The sequence below is a fragment of the Petaurus breviceps genome, unplaced genomic scaffold, assembly GCF_028583685.1.
Source record: "Petaurus breviceps papuanus isolate PSGF00001 unplaced genomic scaffold, PetGlider_PUasm1.0 84, whole genome shotgun sequence".
NCBI lineage: Eukaryota > Metazoa > Chordata > Mammalia > Diprotodontia > Petauridae > Petaurus > Petaurus breviceps.
This window is the reverse complement of record NW_027186645.1, coordinates 13,490,491-13,511,163: the sequence shown is the minus strand read 5'-3', so window position 1 is coordinate 13,511,163 and position 20,673 is coordinate 13,490,491. Positions and strand designations below refer to the sequence as shown.

At 38.0% G+C, this 20,673-nt stretch overlaps 1 protein-coding gene, 1 long non-coding RNA gene and 1 other non-coding gene across 3 annotated transcripts in view; 1 reads left to right on the top strand and 2 right to left on the bottom strand.

Moving 5' to 3' along the window:
• TFEC (transcription factor EC) overlaps positions 1 to 20,673 on the top strand; it is a 258,690-nt gene that overhangs the window by 44,433 nt on the left and 193,584 nt on the right. The window lies entirely within an intron of this gene.
• LOC138176284 (uncharacterized) lies at positions 10,052 to 11,830 on the bottom strand. The gene is made up of 2 exons (XR_011172204.1): positions 11,300 to 11,830; positions 10,052 to 10,534 (listed from the first exon to the last, which is right to left on the bottom strand). It is a non-coding gene; the product is annotated as an uncharacterized lncRNA (long non-coding RNA).
• Positions 18,241 to 18,347, bottom strand: LOC138176302 (U6 spliceosomal RNA). Its single transcript, XR_011172210.1, has one exon. It is a non-coding gene; the product is annotated as a U6 spliceosomal RNA (small nuclear RNA).

Below are 20,673 nucleotides of genomic sequence, written 5' to 3'. Positions count from 1 at the left end.
ATAAACTCTGACCCCTGATAGGCTGAATGTGGTCACAAGGAGTCTGTGGTGGGAGGAGTTTTGCTGAAGGGAAGCAGAGCCCATAGGAAGCTGTTTCAGAGTTAGCCAGACATTGGGGGAGAAAGAGGATGCTCATTAAGGAGACAGAGAGTTTTGTGAGTAAATATTGATCTTGTATTGTTTTGTGGGAAGGCTGAAGGATGCTGTGGCTCTCAGTGTTATTATGGCTTCTGAATATCTTTGGTACTATTATAGAATCGGCTTACTTGTTTTGGGATTCTGGTGTTAAATAAATGCTTCAGTTCTATCCTCTATATGGAGAGATTGGTATATTTTGCAATAGAATGTTATATAATACTTATAGTCATGGTCTTTATCATGATCATGGGTGCTGTAAATACTGCATTGGCACTACAATATCCCATCTTGAATTACTTCACAATCCTATGATATTTGTGGCTGGAATGCACTCTCTGACCCCTCTCCCCCCCATCTCTACTTAGAATGCCTCACTTCATAGAATCATCAGGCTAGAACTAGAAGGGAATTTAGAAGTGGTATAATCCATTTTACAGATGATGAACTGAAGCCAAGAGAGGTTAAGTAGTCACTTAACTAACCCCTGATCAAGTCTGACACAGATCACACAGCTAGTAAGAGCCTGAGGAGGGATTTGAAACCTAGTCTTTTATTCAGTACAGTATCTAAAGGACCACCTCCTACATAAAGTCTCTCTCAATCCCCTAGCTGATATATTGCCCACCTGAAATCAGTTTGAATTTCTTTGACATGGATGTTGTATGCACTTAAGTATTAGCATATTGTTTCCCTTGAGGGAATGTAAGCTCCTTGAAAGAAGAAATTGATTTTGTTTTTGAATATTTCAGCTACTCAGATTCTAGAGGAGAGTGCTCAGTTCATAGTAGATAGTGAATACTTGTTAAGTGATTGGTGATTTTATAAATATTCATTCAACTTTTACTTGAACACTTCCAATATTTTGTAATATATTTCTGTTATTGGAAAATATTGATTGTTAGAATTATAGTGTAAGAAATGTCACTATGGAAGATGGCGGAGTAGAAGCACTACCTCCAAGTGGCTCTGGCTTCCACCTTCCCCAATACATGTAAAAAGGGGACTCTGAGGGGCGGCCAGGTAGCACAGCGAGTAAGAGCACCGGCTCCAGTGTTGAGAAGACCTGGAGATCGAATCCCGGGCTCAGACACTTAGCACCCACCCAGAAACACCTGGCCGTGTAACCTTGAGCAAGTTACTTAACCCCAATTGCTTAGGGGCGGCCAGGTGGCTCAGCGAGGAAGAGCACTGGCTCCAGTGTCGGGATGACCTGGATCAAATCCGGGCTCAGATACTCAGCACCACACCCAGAAAATAACTGGCCGTGTAACCTTGAGCAAGTTACTTAACCCCGATTGCTCTAAAAAAAAATTTTAAAAAAGGGGACTCTGAACAAACTTTGGAGCTGCAGAACCCACAAAATGACACAGAGAAGCTAACCTCACTCTGAGCACAACCCGGCAGGCTGGCAGGGATTGGCCAGTGCAGTGATCTGGGAGCCGAGCTCAGCCCCATGCCAAGGCTTTAGCCCCAGGCGTGTCTGACCAGCCGCCAGCTGGAGGGACTCCAGATCAGTAGCAGCTATGGCCATTTCCAGAATTATCGACACATAGATGTGAAGGACAAAGCGAGAGGTGAATGCAGTCTGGACTTTAGGACCCAGTAAGTGGGAGTGCGTTGGCTTTTGCCCCCGGGGCGAGAAGCCACTGAGGCTCCTGCACAGCCAGCCATCACCACATGGCAGCTTCAGCTCCTGGCCTGCAAAGTATAGGGGGACCAAGTGACCAGTCTGAGGGGTAATCGCTCTTGTTTTAACCTGCTTGGATCTGGATTGCAGTCTAGGGTGGAGGTCCTGGGGTATGTTTCCAGCTTGCCAGAGCATGTGGAGGCCTCAGAGAGGGCACCCATCTAATACCTCTGGCAGCTGAGAAAACCCCAGCATTTGGGAAGAAAGCTCCTCTGTCTGGTGGCAGAGTCCTATTGAGGCAAAAAGCCCAGGGGTCAAGTGACTGAGGGGCAGCATGACCAGGAAAAGGAAACAAAGCAGACAGAAGATTCCAACATTACACTCCTATTTTGGGGACAAAAAGGAGCAAAGCATGGAACAGGAGGAAGACAGTAAAGTCAGAACTCCTGCACCAAAAGCTTCAAAGAAAAATATGAGCTGGTTATAGTCCATAGAGGACCTTAAGAAGCAGATAAGAGAAGTGAAGGAAAAATTGGGAAGAGAAATGAGAATGATGCAAGAAAATTACAAAATGAGAGTCAACAGCCTGACTGAGGAAAATAACACCTTAAAAATTAGACTAACTCAAACGGCAAAAGAGGCTCAAAAAGGCAATGAGGAGAAGAATGCCTTAAAAAGCCAAATTTGCCAGATGGAAAAAGAATCTCAAAAGCTCACTGAGGAGGATCATTGCTTCAGAATTAGATTGGAGCAAATGGAAGCTAATGACTTTATGAGAAATCAAGATGCTGTTAAACAGATCCAAGCAAATGAAAGAATAGAAGGCAATGTGAAATATCTCATGGGAAAAACCACTGACCTGGAAAATAGATCCAGGAGAGATAATTTAAAAATTATTGGATTACCTGAAAGCCATGATCAAAGTAAGAACCTAGAAATCATCCTCCAGGAAGTTCTCAGAGAAAACTGCCCTGATGTTTTAGAATCAGAGGGCAAAATAGAGGTTGAAAGAATCCACCGATCACCTCCTGAAAAAGATCCCAAAAAGAAAACTCCTAGGAATATTATAGCCAGGTTCCAGAATTCCCAGATTAAGGAGAGAATATTACAAGCAGCCAGGAAGAAACAATTTGAATATTGTGGAAGCACAATCAGGATAACCCAGGATCTGGCAGCTTCTACACTGAGGGATCGAAGGGCTGGAATATGATTTTCAGGAGGTCAAAGGAGCTGGGATTAAAACCAAGAGTCACCTACACAGCAAAACTGAGTATCTTGTTTCAGGGGAAAATATGGTCATTCAGTGTAATAGAGGACTTTCAAGCATTCTTGCTGAAAAAAACCAGAGTTGAATAGAAAATTTGACATTCAGATACAAGGAGCAAGAGAAGCATGAGAAGGTAAACAGGGAAAAGAAATCATAAGGAACGTATCAAAGTTGAACTATTCAACATTCCTACATGGAAAAACAATAATTGTAACTGATGAAACTTTTGTCAGTATGAAAATAGTTGAAGGGAATAGAAATATATATGTATGTATATATATATATGTACATTTATATATGAGGGTATATGGGCATATGAATACATATGTGAATGTGTGTATATATGTGTACAGGTATACATAGATAGAGGGCACAGGACCAATTTAACAGGAAGGGATGATTCTTAACAGGTAAAATTAAGAGGTGAGAGATTAATAAAATGAGAGGAGATGGGGAGAGACAGAATTGGGTAAACTATCTCATAAAGAAGAGGCAAGGGAAAATGGTTACAATGGAGGGAAAGAATAGGAAGGCAAAAGGGAATGGGTCAACCTTATTCTCATTGAATTTGGCTTGGGGAGGGAATGAAATACACCTTAAATAAGGTATCTCACACTACAGGAGAGTAGGGGAGAAGGGGATGAGAGGGAGAGATGATGGAAGGGAGGGCAGGCTGTGGGGGGGAGGGAAGTTGGAAGCATCCACTTTTGAAAAGGGAAGGGATCAAAGTAGAGAATAGAACAAGTGGGAGGTGGGATAGGAGGGAGGGAAATATAGTCAGTCTTTTACAATATATCTGCTATGTTATTGTTTTGCATTAGCTACACATGTACAACCTATACTGAGCTGCTTATCTTTCCAGTAAGGGTGGGTGACAAGGGAGGAAGGGAATGAATCTGGAATTTAAAGTTTTAAAATCAAATGTTTAAATATACACATATATATATTATATACATGTATATATATATATATATCATTATTAATACTATTTTACATGTAATTGGGAAATAAGGTATACAGGCACTGGGGCATAGAGATCCACCATGCCCTACTGGAAAAGTGGAAAGGGGTATAGGAGAAAATAGGGGAGAGAGCAGAATGGAGGAGGGGATATCCTGTGGGACTGCTATTTTGGGGCAGTGGGTAGGGGAAAAACAGGGAGAAAATTTGCAACTCAAAATCTGGGAAATGAATGATGAAAAAAGTTAATAAAGCATTTGAAAAATGGAAAAAAAAAGAAATGTCACTATGTGATGATCCCAAATGGCTATAATTTTGCCCTTTAATGTACCACTGAGTAATTATACTCTATATTGTAGATATGGGGGAAAAGGCAGTTCTTATGTTATTAGGTCTTTTCAAGACTAAACATAAACAGAATTACTTAAACTCAGAGTTTTTAGCCTTTTTGTGCCAAGAACCTCCTTGGAAATCTAATGAAGCCTATGAACCCATTCTTAGGGTGTTGTTACTTGCATTTATAATTCAAGGAATGATAAATTTCAACCAGAAGTTAGTGAAAATAAAGATCCAAATTTTCCCATCCAAGCTCATGAATCCCCTGAAATCTCTTCATAGGCCCCTTGGTGTCTATGGTTCCCAAACTGAGAAACCCTGCTTTAACTGATACTCACATAGCCTGGTTTACAGACCTGATTATTGTGTTCATTCTCAAGACAATCAAGTTTGTACTTATTTTTCTTAAATTATGGTTTCCAGCATGGGAAATTATATCTCCAGTGTAGTATGGTGAGATCAGGATATGTTAGAATTCCCTCTCTTGTTATGAACATTACAGTTCTATTAATAAAACCTAAAATTACAATATTCTTTGCTTGTTTTATTATTGATATTTGATTTTACAGAAGCATTTCTCCCTGACCCTACTTCATTGAACCCTCTTACAATAACAACAAAATGCTTCTTAACAAAACTGACTTACCAAGTGATGAAATCTGATACTATCAACACACTTCATATTCATAATCCACTTCTGTACTGAGAGAAAAGAAGAGTGTTTCATGATAACTTCTCTAGAGCTGAGATGGTTCCTTACCATTAATAATAGTCCAATTGTGGGGCGGCCAGGTAGCACAGCGAGTAAGAGCACCGGCTCCAGTGTTGAGAAGACCTGGAGATCAAATCCCGGGCTCAGACACTTAGCACCCACCCAGAAACACCTGGCCGTGTAACCTTGAGCAAGTTACTTAACCCCAATTGCTTAGGGGCAGCCAGGTGGCTCAGCGAGTAAGAGCACCGGCTCCAGTGTTGGGATGACCTGGATCAAGTCCTGGGCTCAGACCCTCAGCACCACACCCAGAAATAACTGGCTGTGTAACCTTGAGCAGGTTACTTAACCCCAATTGCTTTAAAAAAAAAAAAAGAATAATAGTCCAATTGTTCTTTAGGGCTTTTTCATTGATATTATTGTAGTTATTGTATTTACATTTTGTGTATATTTTTACATACAGACATGTTAGTTACTCTGATAGAATGTAAGCTCCTTTAGGGTAGGAACTTTTCATTTCTCTTTTTGCATCTCCGGGGCTTGACACAATGCCCAGTACAAAACAGATGCTAAATACATGATTATTCATTTATGTAGCATCACCAGAAGAATACTGGTGTTTAAAAGACAGACAGTTTTTCAGGGAGAAGTATTGAACAGCTTCTTAACTGCCATAACGTTCATTCTTCCCCTTCTATTAAGTTTGGATATTATTCATTGTCCATATGCCTACCTAAGATATATGTATCAATTTACCAGCTATGTAGGTTTTCTGTCCAACTGAACAATAAGCATTCTTAGTTTACTCCCTGCCCTCTCTTAATGTCCCTTTCTTAGGCTGAATTCTTTTGTGTGACTGTGATTTTTAGATGTCTTTTGGGAGTGTTTGTATTGTTCTGGGGCTTGTAGTCGGCATAATGCTATACAAAATGAGAGTAACTGGAAATCACCATGTACAGGACAACTTTCTATTTGGGCTCTGTGCTAGAAAATGTCTGTGACAGTGGCAAATATTTTTGGGCAATATACATCTCCCTATGTTATGCCTTGCTTGACATTAATAATCAGAGGGCTAGGGGTGGCTAGGTGGCACAGTGAATAGAGCACCAACCCTGGAGTCAGGAGGACCTGAGTTCAAATCTGGCCTCAGACACTTAACACAAAAACTAGCCGTGTGACCTTGGGCAAATCACTTAACCCCAATTGCCCTCAAAAAAATAAAAAAAAAGAAAATGATTTGTTTGCTTTTTCACCCACCCACACCCACACCCACACACTCACACACACAAAACTAGCTGTATAACCTTGGGCAACCTACTTAACCCCAATTGCACTCCCCCCCAAAAAAATAATAATCAGAGGGCTAAAGATATATTTGCTCTAGCATCATTCAAGGAATCTTGTATGATTTTAATACATTCATAGGAAATTTGGAGGATGGTCTGTCAAGTAATATTTTGCTCTTTTATATATGTGAAAATATTTTGAAAGTTTTAAGATTGTATATAAAAGTAAATTATTTAGGTTCATAAATCTATGGTAGTTCCTCACTGTCACAATCTTCCATTCAATTTATTGACTGTACCCAATGATTAATCTGTTAAAGATGGAGTGGTACATAGATTTCTGGATTTTCAGTCAGGAATGCCTGGTATCAAATCCAGACTCTGACAGCTTACCAGATGTATCACACTGTACTTTGGAGTGACTTGCTCCAAATTACAGAATTGGTAAGTTCATTTGCATATCTCTGGAACTTTGAGGGGACATTTAAAAACATTTTTATTTAAAGTTTTGAGCTCTGAATTCTATTCTCCTCTTCCTCTCCCCTGCCCAACCTGGGATGGTAAGCAATCAGATATAGGTTATACATTTGCAATTATGTAAAACATTTCCATGTTAGTCATTTTGTACAAGAATGCTTGAATGAAAGAAAAAATGAGAGAAAGAAAGTGAAATGAGCATGCTTCAGTCTTTATTCAAACAATATCAGTTCTCTCTCTGGAGGCAGAAGTATATTTCATAATTAGGCCTTTGGGATTGTCTTAGATCATTGTACTACTGAGAATAGCTAATTCGTTCACAATTCTTCATCAAACAATATTGCTGTTACTGTGTGCAACGTCCTCCTGGTTCTGTTCACTTCACTATGCATCAATTCACATGTCTTTCTAGTTTTTTTCTAAAAACATCCTGCTTGTCATTTCTTATAACACAATAATATTCTATTACAATCATACACCACAGCTTTTTTAGCCATTCCCCAACTGATGGGCATCCCTTCAATTTCCAATTCTTGGCCACTACAAAAAGAGCTACTACCGTGTTTTCCCGATAATAAGACCTATCCCAAAAATAAGCCCTCCCCTTACTGTGTAAGATTCCTCTAAAATAAGCCCTCCCCTGAAAATAAGCCCTATTGAGATTGCTACTGTAGTGAAGGTGATCCCCTGCGCTACACGCTACATTACGGTACCCTCTGTATGCACCGTCCCCCTTCCCCCCCCCGTGAAATGCACGCCGTGCTCCGAGCTGCATCCAATCAGAGCTGCAGCAGTAAGCGTGTCATCCTGTTCTTCCCCAGTGATTTGCTTGCCGGCACCATTGAGAGCAGTGCCACGGAGGAGAGCTGAGGCAGGACAACATAAGCCCTCCCCTGAAAATAAGCCCTCTGGTATTTTTCTTTCCAAAAAAAATTAATAAGACAGTGTCTTATTATTGGGGAAACACGGTATAAAGGGGGGCATCTTTTTGTGCCTCATTCAACATGTCTTCTCGTAAAAGTCTGTAAGATGTTTAGTGAACAAGCTATATATAGTACCTTGCATATAGTATGTAAACATGTAACTGGCCTATATTTTGAGGGGTCATTGTGGTTCTCATCTTTTGTTAGTGGATATGCAATGCCTATTGCTAAAGAAAAGGAAGGGGAGGAGGAAGAGAAACACTGGGCTTGTGTCTGAGGAGATGATAAAGTGTTTTGCTAATACTTTATGTGCCATTGTAAAATATTTGGTCCAATAATTAGGGATCTTATCTGGCCCTCCCACTGTAGTTTTTTTTTTTTTTTTGAGAAGCTAAAGTGTTATTCACCTTTTTTGATGGAGAGGAATGGGACATGAGTGACTTGGATGGCCTCCTTAAATGGAGGGTCTAAGAGGAACCATCTAATCAGAAAAGTCACAGAGGCAGAAGGTACTCCCAATATGTTAATTCCAGAACTGGAGTGAATTTCCAGAATGAAGAGGTTAGTTTGGTCATGGTAGAAGCCTAGCGCACAACCCAGAGAAGAATAAGATCATGAGTATTTGGGATAGTTGATTAGTCATTTTTCAGTCATGCCAGGCTCTTTGTGACCACTTTTGGAGTTTTCTTGGCAAAGATAAAGGAGAAACTATAAAGATACAAATATATACTACACACATAATCTAAATATATAATAATACAAAGATAGTACAGACCCTTTTCACCTCTGCTCCTGGCTTCCCTCAAATCCCAGTTTCTGTAGATATTATTCCTAGCCTCCTCTCCCTCCTCTCCTTTGAGTACTTCTACCCTGAGATTTGTTGTTTTTGTTGTTCACTTGTTTTAGTTGTGTCTGACTCTTTATGAAAACATTTGGGGTTTTCTTGGCAGAAATACTAGAATGTTTTGCCATTTCCTTCTCCAGCTCATTGTACAGATGATGAAACTGAGGCAAAGGTTAAATGACTTGCCCAGGGTCACACAGTGAGTAAGTGCTAGAGGAGGGGTGTGTGTTTGTACTAAGGTCTTTCTGACTTCAGGTCTGGCCCTCTCTCCACTGCGCCACCTAGCTGACTATTAAAAATGTTGTTCTTACATTTCTATAGACGTATGTTTTGTCTAGATGGCCTTGAACAAGTCACCTATCTGTAATGATCTGCAATGACTTCAATTCTGGGACATGTTACTTGTTGGATTCTCATGGGTACTTTATAGTTTATTTTTGTAGTACAGGGATTTTTTATCTTAATTTTAAATGTTAGTTATATCATATCTGACATATATGGTTCTAGCCACCTGCTTTTATCTTTGTAGTTATCTAGTAAATGCTGAACAATTATACATTGTTCCACTTCCATAATTTCATTATATTATCTGCAACAAATAATAAGTCCAAAATTCTTAAGAATAATCTTTCTATAATTTATAGTGGCAAGAACCTGAGCCTAAATTGTTGTCTTAAACCCTTCCATTTTTTAAACAAAAAAATCTGCATGACTCAGTCATTTATTTAATGTTTATTTGTCTACATATTATTGGTTGGGCTAATGCAGATGTTACCCATCATGCAGCTTTTGATTATGCTTTCTAATCTTAGCCATTCCTAAAATTCTACCCAGAGATGAACTACTTTCAACATTTGGCAAATCTAGTAGAATGTGCCTGTTATCTCTATACTATTTGTTTTAAAAGTATTTCTACCAATTTTGTCCTCTCAGAACATCTTATAATTTTTTTCCCTCTTTTTTGTTGAAAAAAATTATGAATCTTGCCATAGTTTCCTTGGTTTTGATAAGCCATCATGTTAATATTGTATGGAGTTTTTGTTTGGACACCTTCTAGAGGCATTGTAATCCATTTTACTGTAGTGTGTGATAAACACTGTTACTATGTATTAATTGCCTTAAGTGATATAGTCCCATTAAGTTTCGACTTCAAGATGTCTCTTACACAATATCAGCTTGTTCCTTGATAGCTTAATGCTAGATGTAACTTATTTGAAGAAGACCAGTATATCAGTAAGTATCACTTTATGCAATTTGACTCCTGGATTCAAGCTCAAGGTCCTCCCCCACCAGTCTCTTTAATTCCTTTGGTCTTGTTAATAATTTCATTCTTGCTAATTTCAAATAACATTTTGTTTCCATAAGATGAATTAGCTTTTAATATTTTTTTATTGTAACCATATAACTTGGTGTATTGTGTATCATGTGACTAATGTGAAGTTTGGGTGTGATTCTTTCTTTGACTTGAATACCATACTTGGTTTTATTCAGGAGTAATTTTAATACATTTAAGACTAGGCAGAAATATATCAGGCCTAAACCTTCTCCCTACCAGATGTTGCATTTTTTTATCAATTGCTTTTAATATAATTGTGCTATTAGTATAGTTTAAATAGAGAACAGTTTTCCATGTGGACTTCAAATACACAAGTGCTTTCATTATACTTTGGTCTTTTTTATATACTTGCAGTGGATAAATGAGCCATGAGTATGAAACTGAGTCAAAGGCTTTGAGTTAATCAATAAAGGAGGTTACATGGGTTTTGTGTGAATTGTTCAAGAAAAACCAAAAAGACGACAAGTTGATTTTTACATCTCTAGTACCTTTTGGCATGTCATGTCACAAAACCACTCTGGTAGGTGAAAACCTGCACTTAATCTTGAAACAGTGACCAGATGGGCTCCTGCAACATCACAGATCAGGTTAGTACATGGGCCAGAGTGATGAAATGTCTCCTGTGGATCTGGAGAAAAAAAAAAGATGAGGTGGCAGAGGGTTGCATTTTAGAGCTACTCATAACTGTCATGATGGTCATCTTGACATGGGCAGTGGAGCCCTGCCTTGTCTTTGTAGCCGCCGTGATGATGTCAGAAAAGACAGAATCCCTATAGTACACCATCCTGACTGGAATGCCCTTACTTTGTTATTGTCATCCCTCCTACCTCTGTGGCATGAATGATGGGCTTTGAGGGGGGAGGCAATGGCATAATAATGTCATAATATTAATTATTATAATTAAAAGTAGTAGTAGTAGATAAAGTAGCATTTGCCCTCCAGGAATTTGCAAGCTATGTAAAAATGACAAGATCTTTGTGTATGAACTAGAGAACAATAATAATCATTATAATTCTAATAATAATCATATCATTATTTTTTATTATTTCTAGAAGAAGTTATAGGTCTTTATAGAAATAAGCATCTTTCACCTCTTCAGCATCTTTGTTTGGAGCATAGACTTGTATTACTGTGATGCTGAATGCTTTGCCTTGGATTTGTACAGATATTGAACAGATATTCTGTCATTTTTGAGATTTTACCCTAGTACTGCTTTTCTCAGCCTTCTCTCGACTATGGGGGCTTCTTCATTTCTTCTAAAGGAATCTTGCCCACAGCAGTATATATAATGATCATCTAAATTAAATTTACCCATTTCCAGCCATTTAAATTCACTGACAACGAACTTAAATGTTGAATCTTTCCACTTCCTGTTTGACCACATCTAGCTTACCTTGGTTCGTAGATCTTACACTCCAGGTTCCTCTGCAGTACTGATCTTTACAGCATCGACTTTCCTGTTGTCCCCAGACACTTCCACAGTTGAATTTCCTTTCAGCCTTGGCCCAGCTGCTTCATTCTTTCTGGAGCTTCTTGTAATTGTCCTTCAATCTTCCCCTTGCTGTTTGTTCGTTTTCAAAGCGCACCAAAAATGTCACAGGTAATGTTTTGTGTGAGAATTGGATTTAAGTGAGGTGGAGCTGTGCAAAGTCATCTCTTCCTGAGTCACTGAAATCCAGTGGCAAGACAAAAGTCAAGATAACAGCATATGGTGGATGACTTTGGCATCTTTGATGCCTGACCAAGTTCTAAATGTTCCACAGCACCTGCTTCAGCCACCTTCGTGGCTTTTAGAAAAAATTGTTCTTATCCACCCATTCTGCCATGGGAAGCCTTCACTTGCTGGGGGTAGACATCCCCTAACTCACTGACATGTTGGAGGCCTGTTGGTTACTCTCAACCTGGTTTAACCTGTCTCCCCAGATGGTTTGCTGGGGTGTGGTTGCTGCACGTGCAACAGCTTCTTGGAGCCACAGTTAGAGTTGGGGGAAGGTGAATGAACAGCTCTGAAAAGGGTAAACCCTTTGGCAAGCCCTCACACCAGAGGCAATGGCCCTCACACCAGAGGCGATGGTCTTCCCTGAGCACTCATATACCCAGTGACATGCCGGACACCTTCCGACCTGAGGGACTCATCTTCTGTTGTCATGTCTTCTATCATTTTAATACTCTCTGGGGGGTTTTCTTGGAAGAGACACTGGAGTGGTTTGCCATTTCCTTCTCTAGTGAGCAACCTTTTTGTCAGAACTCTCTACGATGACCTCTCTGTCTTGGGTAATCGTGTACAGCATAGCTCATAATTTTATTGAGCTATGCAAGCCCCTCCACCAAGACAAAGCAGTGATCCAGGAGGAGATATTCGTGTATATGCCTTAATATCTTCTGTGTCAGTGAGCATAAAATAAGCACTCTTAATAGTGCTTGTTGAATATTAGTTTCACCAGTAAAAATAATAATTACAGTGTTGGTGGTGGTACTGATGATGACTGTGAAACACAAATAATGTTCTCAGGGCTGAAGAAGTGCATACTGGGTATCACTCTTGACAAAGTCTCCTGGTAAAAAAACAGAGCAGAAGGTAATCTGACTTTACATATTCTAGGCAGTAAGTAGTTCACGAGATCAGAGCTCCGGGGGCCTAGAGTCAGGAAGATCTGAGTTAAAATGTAACCACAGACATATGTTAGCTATATAACCCTGGGCAAGTCACTTAACCTTTGTCTCCCTCAGTTTCCTCAACTGTAAAATGGGGATGATAATAGCAAATACCTCCTGGGGTTGTTGTAAGAATCAAATGAGATATTTGTAAAGTACTTAGCATAGAGTCTGATACAAAGTACACGCTTAAGAAATGCTTGCTCCCCTCTTCCCAATGTGAGAATATGTCTATCAGGGTGAATTAAAAATGAGAGTTACAGCATTAATTCTGAATTTCCCAGGGCACATTCGTTTAATCCACTTATCAAATGTTTTACATTCTTTACTTGGTATGAGATTTATAGAAAGTTGACTGTGAAAGTTTTTTTTTTCCTTCCAAACATTTAGCAATCATAACAAGGATGGTAGAATTCTTCCAGCAGGTTTGTCATTTTACCTTCCATCCTTTCACAAGAGGTTCCTTTTACGAGGACATGCTGCTCTCCAACCTGCCGCATCTCGAGTCAGAAACAGAACAGGGAAACAAACGCTGCTTTGTGCAATCTATTGTGGTCTGTTTTCCTAGGTGACAGTTGTTCAGATTTTGTGTGTTTGTTGCTACTTTAATGAGGATATCAACTTTCATCCAGGGAGACATGTGGGTCACTTGTTAGCTCACTTAAACACACCAAGGCGTTCCACCAGCTGGAAATTTTGACTTCTAGCCGAATTATTTCTGCCCAGCGAATGGCTTTCCTTTTGACATATTTTAATATACTTGCACACTGAGAAGAGTGGGTGAACAGAAAACAGACTGTTTTATTAACCCAGCAGTAACCTTTGAGGTTTCTACATGTCCACTTTTTTTTCTTGCCTTTGTACATAATCCCAAGAGACTGGTACCTGGCTTCCCTTGGAATAACAAAGTCAGTCACAAACCTCCAAACACAATTGTTAACTGAATGCCAACTGTTCCTTCTCATCTTGTGCATGTGTGTTTTTTCAAACTCATACATTAAGAAACATATCCTTATGGGTGAACTGTAACCATTACAGGCTGAATTTGTTTTTCTATTTTAGATGCTTCCCCTTTTACTTTAATAGATTTATTTTTTTGTGATATGGGATCTCTTTTGTAAAGAGACCCTAATTTTATTGTGTTTATATTCTATGATGGTTTTCTTTTTCTTTCAGTTCCATTAAGAGTGGGGGAAATTTTTTAACCCACATTGCAAACTCTAACTGGACTGTGGTTTTAGCTGAAAGAGCAGGTGCCAGTAAAGAAGGAAGTCTGGCATTGCCAAGAAGCCAGAGAGCAAGATAGGTAGTCCCATATGCTATTTTCACACAATCTAACACACCATGGACAATTTCCAGAGGAACCACAAATTCTTTTGAGCCAAATATCATTCTTCTCAAAGATATATATGTGTGTGTATATATATGCATATGTGTGTGTATTATGAAGTCACTTTCAAAGGGACATGTTATACTATCTTTGAACAGATGTACATTCTAATCAAAATGGAATTGGGAGAGGAGAATGTTGAGTCACCATCACAAAGACTTTTAGTGTAAATGGCAATGATAACATGAAGCATCATACAAAGAAGTTAGTAGAAAGGATTCCAGAATAAATTACTTCCTTCCTCCTCACCAATTGAACTCATTTATAGCTTTGAATCTTCTAGCTTTAAAAAAATGAGAGCTTAGTCCCATAATATAGCTTACAAACTAGGAGTAAATAACTCAATTGTTAACTCAAGGTTTTTTTTTACGTTTATTTTCTTGTCTTCTTTCCTTTTCTTTCTTTTTCCATCTCTCCCTTAATTTGTCCATCTTATTTTGTTAGGTTCTTAAAAGCTTTTCTAAACTTTATCGATATGTTTTCTCTGACCATAATACCATAATTTTTGGTGGAATATCCATTTCAATTTTTAAAATAGAGTCTTCTTTGCCAAGAAAGTTTTTATCAAAACTTTATAAAGGTTAGCTTCTTCCTACCTTCTTCCTCTTCAAAAAAAATGTTGTTCTGGGACTATTATAATTCTCTTAACCTCCATCCCCAGAGATATATTTTGATGCTACCTTACAGGTCGGTCACAGTTATACTTGTTCAGTTCTGTTAATAACCCCAAATTTGTTTTCCTCATGTATGATGTCCTGGATGTAGAGCCCATTTGTGGTCTATGAAATCACGTATGCCTTTTCAGAATCTGAGTCTTTTTGTTAGGATGGTGTCATTTTTGTCTATTAACCTGTTCCATTAAATGTTTGCCGTACATGTGAAGTAGAGCTGATATGGCATCAAGCTTTAATCTTGTCTTGTATCCCTAACTTAGAAACTTCTGATTCTTGAAATAGGCATAGCATCTGAAACTATAACTGCCCGAGAACATTCTGAGCCCTAGAGACTCATGCTGTGAAGATGACTGTTAAATCAGTGGAAATTCATTTCCTAGAGAGTGACTCAAAAATAGCAGGTGTTTAATAAATTTCTAGTGATGTTGCCCTGGAAAGAAGGTGGACTCAAAAGAAAAAGCATAGGTAGGTACACAATAATACTCAAATACTCCAAAGATTCTGTGATCTAGCAGTGTGGGGTTTCTGTCTAATGATATCTATTGCAAACCATCCATTCCTGTTCATCCTGTAAGGCCCTTGTCCTTGCCTTCCCCCATGTTTGCCACAGAAGACTGAACCCAATGGCTTACAGGGTCATCTTTCCTTTCTCTTGGCATTGTGATGATATAAAGGGAGCATCGCTGGCTGCCCATAAGTCATCCCTTGATCTTGCTACATGTCCTACTCATCCTTTTTAAGTCATGCATTTCTTTGATGAAAACTTTCAGGGTTCAGGGGGGATAATATGCAAAAAGGGTGCTAGGATTCACATTGAATAATGATAATAATAATAATAATATTTTGACTGGGAACTCTGATTTCATCTGTATAGGGAGGAATCTCTTTTACCAGTGAAGATTGGCATCTTCTTTCTAACTCATAGTCTTAGAAAGTGGGCGAGAGCACTGAAAGGATGCTCAGGGTAACAAAGCATGTCAGAGGTAGGACCTCAACCTCTATCTTTCTGGTTCTGAAGTCAGTTCTCTATCCACTAAACCCAGTTGCCTGTCAATTATAATAACAATAAATTTATCTGAACCTTTTACAGTTCATAAGAGCCTTCTTTTATATTGTCCCCTGGAGTCTTATGAATGGTTTTGTTCTGAATTAATAAATATAAAAATCAACAATTTTATTAACACATCAGGTGATTTGCTCAGCAGTACCATCACATGCTGACTGACATGTCAATCAGTCATTAAGCATTTATTAAGCACCTATTACATGCCAAGTACTGTGTTAAGTGCTGTGGGGGATCAAAATAGGATGATACATGTTGCTTACCCTTAAAAGAACTTGAAATTTAGTTTTTTAAAAATAGATCAAAAACATTTATTAAACACTTACTGTGAAACAGGCACTTTGTTTAAGAAGTTTTCCCCCCTAGTTTAAGAAACAACCTATATGTAAAACGTTTAGATCAGAAGCATATAACCTATAACGCTCAATATTTCTGACAATACTATTTTTTAAAGTTTCTTCTTATGTCTTTTAGATTGCAAATTTTTCCTACAGGTAGTACACATTTCAGATACATATATAGATATGTGACTATATATGTATGCATATGTGTGTATGTATATGTGCCACCTTCTCTAAAGAGTCAGGAGATTTTTAACAAGGCCTCCAGAAAACTCATGTCTTCTGTGAATCGGCTCTTGAAAAAGTGGCCCCGTGGGAAGGTAGCCTAACTCTATTACTCACATGGTCTAAAAGCCTTCCATACTGAAACTGGAATGGATATAAAATGAGAATGATAGAATTTGCAAAAGGACAAAGCACATGAAGTGGAAAAGAGATAATCTTTAAAGTTTAAAGGCTCACCAGAATCTTGCAGTGCGAAGCTTTTTAGAAGACAAGCTGAAGTGGAAGAATCGTGTCTTGTGAACTTTGTGGTAAAGGATGGAATTTAGTAACCTGTGCGTGAGCAGACTTAATGACTACGGTCTGATGAGCTATCAGTGGGCCTGCATCTCCACAGATGTTTATGCTAAATTCATCTAAGTTAAAATCATAGACCATAAAGTTGGAGAGACCTTAGGAAGCTTCCTTGTTCCACTGTGCAGGCTGAATCAAGTATCTTATCAACTTGTCACTAGCTGAGGAGGTAATATCCAGTGGAACAATCTCATGGCTCAGTAGATTTTGAATGGAAGGCAATTGGTCCCTGGAACTGTAGGAATAAGGATACAGTCACTGGGGCCTTTGTTATTATTCCTCGTATATGAATACACAATTCTCATCTGTGACCTTAAACTAATGGATTTCTGCTTTTAGGTCTCTTATTTAGTTTAATTTAATTTTTGTCCAGTCTGTGATTTTATTCATGTAGGGAACTCCCTTTGTGAGGAAGCTTCCTCTACCAATGTAGACAAGAAACAGTTTTGCAACTTAAAATCTTTAAAAATTTGTCCATAGCACTGAGGGGATACAAAGTTTTCCCAGTATCCCACAGCCAGTATATATTAGACATAGTTGTCATGAGAGCAGGCACAGATAATAGCTCTGAGCATTTAGCTCTGTGCAGCTAGAATAAAAGGATGGACCAAACTTTTTAACATTAAAAAAAAACCCATAATCTAAATGTTCTTGCCTCTGATTTACCTTTTAGTCTAGTTTCTTTTTTTTTATTATTATTTTATCGTTTAGATTTGGCAAATAGTAAGCACTTAAAAATACTTGTTGATTGGACTTAACCTTATGAGATTCTACTATACATAGGAACTTTTAAAATTTATTGTCTAGGACACATTCTTTGACCAAGTCACAATTTCTAAGTAGCCCATGGCAGTGCTCCAAAAATGTAACTTAGAGATGTGTTGTCTATCAGCCTTGGTAGAGGGAGTTTCCCTACCAAAGAATCCTCTATAACCATGAAATCAGAGCCCCAGAAACCCTCCACACACACACACAAGTTATGATTTCTATGTGTTGAATACAATGAGGTGGCATTAGCTCATTCTTAAATGTTCTTTCTTTCAATACTATTTTATAATGTATTTTTTAGCTTATACACATACTTTCATTAAAAATGAATAGTGATCAAGGTTGACGTGGCAGAAAAACTTTATGCTGTGACTCTACTTACTTGTTTGAAGCAGGACAGAGGGGATATTAGAGACTTAGATGAGTAGCTTGGTTTTGCATAACTGCCTTTAAAAATACTTTTATTTTTTGTTACAACAGGTAGCTCATTGATTAGGAAGGATATATTCAGAAGATCCAATTTTTTTCTTCTAAGTCTTTGGGTTTTGGAGAGTTCAAACTCCATTTAAAGACAAGTGTTTCTTTTCTTTGAAGAATTTTCTTTTCTTTTACCTTGGAAAAAAAGGGAAAATCTGATTAAAAAATATTATCACTTCTCAAGCAACAATCATAATTTGTCTTCCAGTCATAAAAGGTTGCCTTTGGTGACTCTCTAACTTATTCTCCCATTGCCTGTTCCTACCGATGTGTTCAGTTTGCTTGGAAAAATAATTTCCCATTTATTAGCTAAAGTTTATACTTTAGATGGAAATTCTCATGTATTGATGATTTAGATGTCAACTACTTATTAAAAGAGTTATGCCTTTTGATTTTACATTTAGCTTCACAAATTTTCATGTCATCCTTGCGCAGGGGCCATGTTAATCTTCTCTGTTTCATTCCAATTTTAGTATATGTGTTGCCAAAGTGAGCACTTCTTCATCGTTTAGAAAAGGAATTTAAATACATAGTACTTAGAATGTTCAGCCAAAAGTATTTATTGGTCTTCTCAGATTTTTGGTTTGGTTTGGTTTTGAACTACTTGAACAATGAGCTACTCCTTTTCTTGCATATACATTGAATGCTTTGTTTTCTTCTTAAACATATTTTGCTCATCCTTCATTTATAAAATTTTCCCCAACTTAATACTTTTTATTGTTTTTCAAAATTAAGTTTTATTTTAAAATTCTTAGTCCATTGTCCAAGGTACTCAATAGCCCCTATCACCTTGATCTTTTTTGTCAAATTTAAAAGAATAATCACTGTTTCACTCACCATACTTATTATTCATAATGAGTCATCATTCTGAATTGATTCTGATATGCATAACCAAAGACTCACTCAACATTTCCCCAATTTGGAGGATGCCTGACTACATTATTCCATAGTTTGCTACTTTGCTCATTTAGACAGAACATTTTTGAAAATTACTGATACTTAAGTGCCCCTTAAATTAATGTAGCATGTTGGTTGTTTTTGGTAGCTATTTCAGATAATTAAAGGCATGGGGAAATTTTAACCATAGCATGGGGGTGTTATCTGATGAACTGAAAGTGTGATACTTGTTATATTAGTTTTGGCCTGGTTCCTTACCTATCCTTACATAATTTCCTTTCCTTTTGTTAAAAGAAGAACATGTTGCAATCTCAGAACTGTTATTAACTTTCCCCTTTTATATCAGAGAAAGGCAAACCACTTTCTTTGATGTTTTTTTTTAGACTTGAAATTTTAAAAGAATGTTTTTCTCCTCTCTTCCAATCTCTTAAAAGTTACAGCTCAATGCAGGCACCTACAAGCTCATTGTCATTCTTTGTATCTATTCACTCAACCTGGCCTACTTTTCTCATATTCTTAGTCTACTTTTTTTTTTTTTTGATGATATTCCTATCCCCTTTTCAGGCCTTTAGGTAACATAGAGAAGTTTGTCTTGATCATTTCACATGGAACTGCCTACTTAGACCAGAAAAGGAAAGAACCTTTGTTTCAGTAAGCTGGGACCCAATGGCTCCTCATACTCAATCAAAGGTAATTTTTGAAACGTAGCCGAGTTTAGAAATGGAGAAATAACTGGCAAATCCCCATAATGTGCCTTAGTCATTGAAGATGAGGAAAGACATCTGTTTCAATATTCCCATCTGGCTTTTACAAATACATTTCAAGCACAGTATGCTCTCTTTCCTTCCTTTATCCATGCCCATCTGCTTGGATGGTATGTTATCTCACTAACACATTTTTCAGACCCTTGCCATAGGGCATAAGTGCCAGGCAATTATTTGTGGAGATAGATAGCCCACATAATACTGTAAGTGACATCTGTTCCACAGGAAATCCCTCCCTTGTGACAGCAATGTCACATTGGCAGCTCCTAGGAACATCAGAATTGACATACAGGAACAATTGAATGTTTTATCTAATCCCAAATTCTCACTCTGAAAGCATCCGAAACCAGATGCTTTAGAGGCAGGCATAACCCCTTGACTTTTCCTTTGCTCATATTGCACCTATGGTAATTGATAATAATATACAATGGGGAAAATATCTTTCTGACCCCAGCTGGTAATCACATTATGCCCTGGAGCATGAAGATTCATAGTCTTTTTGTTTTAGTATAGCAAATATACCTGAAGAATGTAATGTTTTTCATATTAATATACTTACTAAATTGTTTGAATGACCTAAATAATATTTTGTTGCAGTAAGTATTTTATTACACTTTTAAAAATAAAGATTTAGAAAAATTTCAATATTAAATGCACACTATTGTCTTTTTGTCTATAAGAATAAGAGTACGTTTTGCAACTAACTGCCCCCTTTTATGAGGATTATTTTAACTAAAGGAAAATTTCATAATGGACAATAGTAATGGTCCATAAGGTGAATTTATATAAGGGATGTGGACTGGGTCTGTGATTTCTTTGGTATAGGTAATTCCAAATGAGAATTCTTCCCCCACCAATGAAAATTGGCACCTTCTTTGCAACCCATAGTATTAGAGAATTGCTTATAGCACTGAAATTTACTCAGAATCATATTATCAGCATGTGTTAGAGGCAAGACTCGAACCCAGATTTCCCTCTTTTTTTTTGGAGGGGGTAAGGTGGGGTAATTGGGGTTAAGTGACTTGCCCGAGATCACACAGCTAGTTTTTGTGTTAAGTGTCTGAGGCCAGATTTGAGCTCAGGTCCTTCTCACTCCAGGGCCAGTGCTCTATTCACTGTGCCACCTAGCCGCCCCTGCCTAAAACTCTCTATCCAATAAGCT